This window comes from Staurois parvus, unplaced genomic scaffold, assembly GCF_062004578.1.
Source record: "Staurois parvus isolate SC_StPar_1 unplaced genomic scaffold, SC_StPar_1.0 ptg002942l, whole genome shotgun sequence".
NCBI classification, from domain to species: Eukaryota; Metazoa; Chordata; class Amphibia; order Anura; family Ranidae; genus Staurois; species Staurois parvus.
In genome coordinates, this window is record NW_028320738.1 from 147,076 (window position 1) to 152,622 (window position 5,547).

Here is a 5,547-nt window from a genome sequence, read left to right on the forward strand (position 1 = left end):
GCACAATATGGCCGAGGTAAAGGGCTGCAATCAGGTGGGTTGTTCTATCCTAGAAGAAATGGGGTTCTACTTGTACCTTTAATACCAATAATCAGCCAATCAGAAGCCCCCTTACACGCTAATCTTCGGATCTCTTGTATTTCTTCAGATAAACCCATTTTCTCTGGGTAATTTGTGTTCAAATGATCATTTCAAAGAATAAATATTCCTGACACAATGTTTCCACAGACTATTAAATATTCTTTATTTTCCTCAGATAGGGAGATTAATGTCAGGAATCCCCCCATGTGCTGTATGTGCTCCTCTGTGTAAGGATTCCTATGTCTACGAGTCTCAGCCCCTCCCTGTAGGATCGTACACAACGGGTCACACTGGTTACTTTCACTTTCGTTTCTCTCTTCTGCTGTCAGCGATGGCGTCTTCTGATCTGAGGAAGGAGCTGGAATGTTCCGTCTGTCTGAACATTTATACAGATCCTGTAACCCTGAGATGTGGACACAACTTCTGCCGGGACTGTATTGGCCGTGTGTTGGATACACAGGAGGGGACTGGAGGTTATTCCTGTCCTGAATGCAGAGAAGAGTTCCAGGAACGTCCTGAACTGAGGAGGAACACAACACTACGTAACATAGTGGAGAACTTCCAGTCTACCCATCCAGAGCAGGAGGAGTCCGGGGTCTTCTGTACTCACTGTATTCACACTCCTGTACCGGCTGTGAAATCCTGTCTGCTGTGTGAAGCTTCTCTGTGTGACAACCACCTGAGAGTCCACAGCAAGTCACCAGAACACGTCCTATGTGACCCCACCACTTCCCTGAAGGACAGGAAATGCTCCATCCATAAGAAGATCCTGGAGTATTACTGCACCGAGGACTCCACCTGTATCTGTGTGTCCTGCAGTTTGGCCGGAGAACATCGGGGACACCAGGTGGAGACTCTGGAGGAGGCCTCTGAGATGAAGAAGAACAAATTGAGGAATGTTCTGCAGAAACTGATGACAGAGAGAGAGGAGATGGAGAAAAGAGTCCAGAGTCTGCAGGAACGCAGGAGGAAAGTACAAGGAAAAGCAGATGATGAAACCAAGAGAGTCACTGCCCTGTTCAGAGACCTCAGGAGACATCTGGAAGACCTGGAGAAGAGAGTCCTGAGGGACATCTCCGGGTGGGCAGAGCGGGTCTCCCGTCCCATGTTGGATTATATTCGGGATCTGGAAATAAAGAAGGAGGAGCTGTCCAGGAAGATGAGGGACATTGAGGAGCTGTGTAACATGACGGATCCACTGACTGTCCTACAGGAATCAGAGACAGGTGACTTGTGTGATACTGAGGATGGAGATGATGAGGACAGAGAGAGACATGAGAACCTCCTCCATGATGGAGGGGATGGGGATGTGGGGGGGATCTCACACACATTACACACGGGTTTATCTGATATCATGTCTGGGGTCAATGTACAGAAATGTACAGGCACACATGTCTCTCCACATTCTACTACAAAGGGCAAAGGTCCCATCAATGCTCCACCATCCAGGCCAGACCCCCAACCCTCCCCCACTGGAGGACCAAATATTGGGGCTGTACAGCAAACATGGGGGGTGTCGGGGGTTACAGACATATTACTGGATGTGAGGACAGCTGGTAATGATATACGTATATCAGATGACGGGAAAACTGCAACCTCATCAACATTTTCGTATCAGAATCGCCCAGAAACACCAGAGAGGTTCCAGGGTTATCCTCAGGTGATGAGCAGTCAGAGCTTCTCCTCCGGGAGACATTACTGGGACGTGGATGTCGGGGGGGCAGAGTACTGGATAGTCGGGATGTGTTACCCCAATATAGACAGGAGAGGAGGTCAGTCAGAGATTGGATGTAATAAGAAGTCCTGGGTGTTGGAGAGGGTGGGGTTGTTGGGGTTTTATAATTACTCAGTGAGACATGACAGTAATAGGACCCGATTACCCGGCGGTGTCTCCAGTACCAGAGTCAGGATAGATCTGGATTATGAGGCCGGGCGGATCTCCTTCTATGATCTGTGTGACCCGATCCGACACCTCTTTACCTTCACCACCACCTTCACTCAGCCCCTCCATGCCGTGGTATATATATTTGGAGGTTGTGTAAATACATGTGGGAGGAGCCAGAAGTGAGCGATCCGCCCAGAAACATCACAAGGGGGATGATGTGATTGGTGCAATACTCAGCCAATAGGAGGAAGGGCAGGAAACAGGAGTGATTTGTGAAGAAAGCTGCAGGTTCCTGGGCCGTCATCTTCATCCTAAACCTCACTTCACTCCCTAGGCTGTCACTGACCAGGAACAAGCATGCAGGAGGTCCAAGTGTTCCGCCTTCACTGGATGCATGCTTGTCACACTTATTTTTGACAATAAAATGACAGTTGAAAAATGAGTTTTATGGCAATTTAAAAATGACAGTTTTTGTCAGTTAAAAAATGGCCGTTGTTTTTCACTGTGGCAATAAAATGACAGTTCAAAAATTAGAGGTTTTTTTGACAGTTGAAAAATGACAGTTATCTGTGACAGTTGAAAAATGAGTTATTTTTGACAGCAGAAACAAGAGTTTTTTTTGACAGTGGCATAAAAAAAAAGTAAATTTTTGACAATGGAAAAAAATGACAGTTCAAAATGAGATTATTTTTTCAATTGAGAAATGAAAGTTATTTTTAACAGTTGAAAAATCGCAATTGTTTTGACAGTGGTAAAAAAAGTACAGTTTATTTTTGACAGTTGCAGCAAATAACAGTTGATAAATGAGGGTTTTTATGACAACTAAAAGATGACAGGTTTTATTGGCAGTTGAAAAATGAGTTTTTTTACAGTGGTAAAAAATTGACAGTTGAAAAATGCCATTTTTTGTCAGTTGAAAAATTACAGGTTTTTTTGACAGTGGCAAAAAAATGACACAAATTTTTCAACTGACAAAAAATAACTCATATTTTTCAACTGTCAAAAAACCCCTCTTTTTTTTTAAATGTGATTTTTTTTGTCAACTGTCAAAAATGATCTGCATTTTATTGCCATTGTAAAATAAACTGTCATTTTTCAACTGTCAAATATAACTTTTGTTTTTCAACTTTTAAAAATAAATGTCATTTTTCAACTGTAAAAATAACTAATGTAAAATAAATAACTGTCATTTTTCAACTGTCATTTTTGTCACTGACAAAAACTGTCATTTCTTGCCACTATAGAAATATAAGTGTCATTTTGCAACTGTGAAAAAAAATGTTTTTTAAGACAAAAAAATTGTCATTTTCAACTGTCAAAAAACACTCATTTTTCAATTGCCATTTTTCCCAATGTAAAATATATCTCTCATTTTTCTACTGTCAAAAATAAATGTTTTTCAACTGACAAAAAAAACTAATTTTTTGCCACTGTCAAAAAAATTGTAATTTTTCAACTGTCAAAAAAACTAATTTTTCAACTGACAAAAAAACTGTCATTTTTCAACTGTCAATAAAACCCCTCTTTTTTTAAATGTGATTTTTTTTTTCACTGTCAAAAATGATCTGCATTTTATTGCCACGGTAAAATAAACTGTCATTTTTCAACTGTCAAATATAACTGTCATTTTTCAACTGTTAAAGATAAATGTAATTGGGGGGCGTGGCCGGCGGCGGATGGAGATGGCCGCACAGTAGCAGAGCTCCAGGACCCGCCGAGAGCCGCAGGGTGTCAAAGCGATGAGTGACAGCGGGGAATCCCGCCGACTTTCCTACTCACCTCCGGGTGGTGGGGGGCACAGAGGCAGTAGGATGGGGAAGCAGAAAATAAAGGAGGGGCCCCCCAAATTAATGGAGTTCTTCACTCCGGCGGTAGTAAGAAATCTCAACCTAAAAAATATTACGCCCCAAATCCTATTATAAGAACAATTGTGAGGGGGGGGTAACACATCGCAGCAATTTCAGGGATAAGTCGGTTTTTAGCCCCAACATTGTACATAATAAATATATTGATATCGGGAATAGAAGATTTAGGGGCCCTAAATATTAAACATACAAAGAAGAACGCATCTTGGAAAAAGGGATGAAAGGTTTATAAAGCAGGAAAGACGTAGTAATGCGTCCAGCGGGGGGAGGAGCCATGGCGGGATTATCTACAGCAGCGGTTTCTTAACCTGTGCGTCGTGACCCCTTTGGGGGTCGAACGACCCTTTCACAGGGGTCGCCTAAGACCATCGGAAAAAACATATTTCCGACGGTCTTAGGAACCGAGACACCGCTGCCAAAACACGTGTCAATCACACCTGGGCACGCCCCTCTCTCTGGGTAGGGGGATTTAACTCCCTCTGCCTTCGCTGATTGGTAGACCGGTCCGTCCCTGATTGGTCGGGTTTTGTGCTGGAATGCGCGCAGCTGTTTGAAGCGGAGGAATTGTGCGGAGATCTCCCGCCGCATTCTGAAGTTTCCCGCCCTGAATGACCCGACCAGCCGTCCCCATGAACTGCCTGAACGTGGCCGATGTCATGTCCGGATCACCCAACAAGATCGGGGCAGATCCAGGTTAGTGCCTACCCCATCGTACAGTGGGAGCGGCTCTCACTGTACCCCGCCCCAGATAAATTATTATGGGGGGCAGATAATTATGGGGGTGATAAATTATTATAGAGGGGGAGAAGGGCAGACAGACTATCATTTGGGGGGGCATTTTTATAGGGATGAGGGGCAGATTATTTGGGGGGGGTAATCATCATTATTGGGGGCAGATTTATTTTTATGGGGGTGATAGGTCAGTATAGAGGGGGGTTGGGTAATCATCATCATTGGGGACAGATGCATTTTTATGGGGGTGATAGGTCATTATAGAGGGGGTGGGGTTATCCACATTATTGGGGGCAGATGCATTTTTATGGGGGTGATAGGTCATTATAGAGGGGGTGGGGTTATCCACATTATTGGGGGCAGATGCATTTTTATGGGGGTGATAGGTCATTATAGAGGGGGTGGGGTCATCATCATTATTGGGGGCAGATGTATTTTTATGGGGGTGATAGGTCATTATAGAGGGGGGTGGGTAATCATCATCATTGGGGGCAGATGCATTTGTATGGGGGTGATAGGTCATTATAGAGGGGGGTGGGGTAATCATTATTGGGGGCAGATGTATTTTTATGGGGGTGATAGGTCATTATAGAGGGGGTGGGGTCATCATCATTATTGGGGGCAGATGTATTTTTATGGGGGTGATAGGTCATTATAGAGGGGGTGGGGTCGTCATCATTATTGGGGGCAGATGTATTTTTATGGGGGTGATAGGTCATTATAGAGGAGGGTGGGTAATCATCATCATTGGGGGCAGATGCATTTGTATGGGGGTGATAGATCATTATAGAGGGGGGGTGGGTAATCATCATCATTGGGGGCAGATGTATTTTTATGGGGGTGATAGGTCATTATAGAGGAGGGTGGGTAATCATCATCATTGGGGGCAGATGTATTTGTATGGGGGTGATAGGTCATTATAGAGGGGGGTGGGGTAATCATTATTGGGGGCAGATGTATTTTTATGGGGGTGATAGGTCATTA

At 44.1% G+C, this 5,547-nt stretch overlaps 1 pseudogene; it reads left to right on the forward strand.

Annotated features, from left to right (window-relative positions):
• The first annotated feature begins 412 nt into the window (after window positions 1-412).
• Window positions 413-1,577, forward strand: LOC149428893 (E3 ubiquitin/ISG15 ligase TRIM25-like; annotated as a pseudogene).
• The last annotated feature ends 3,970 nt before the right edge of the window (window positions 1,578-5,547 follow it).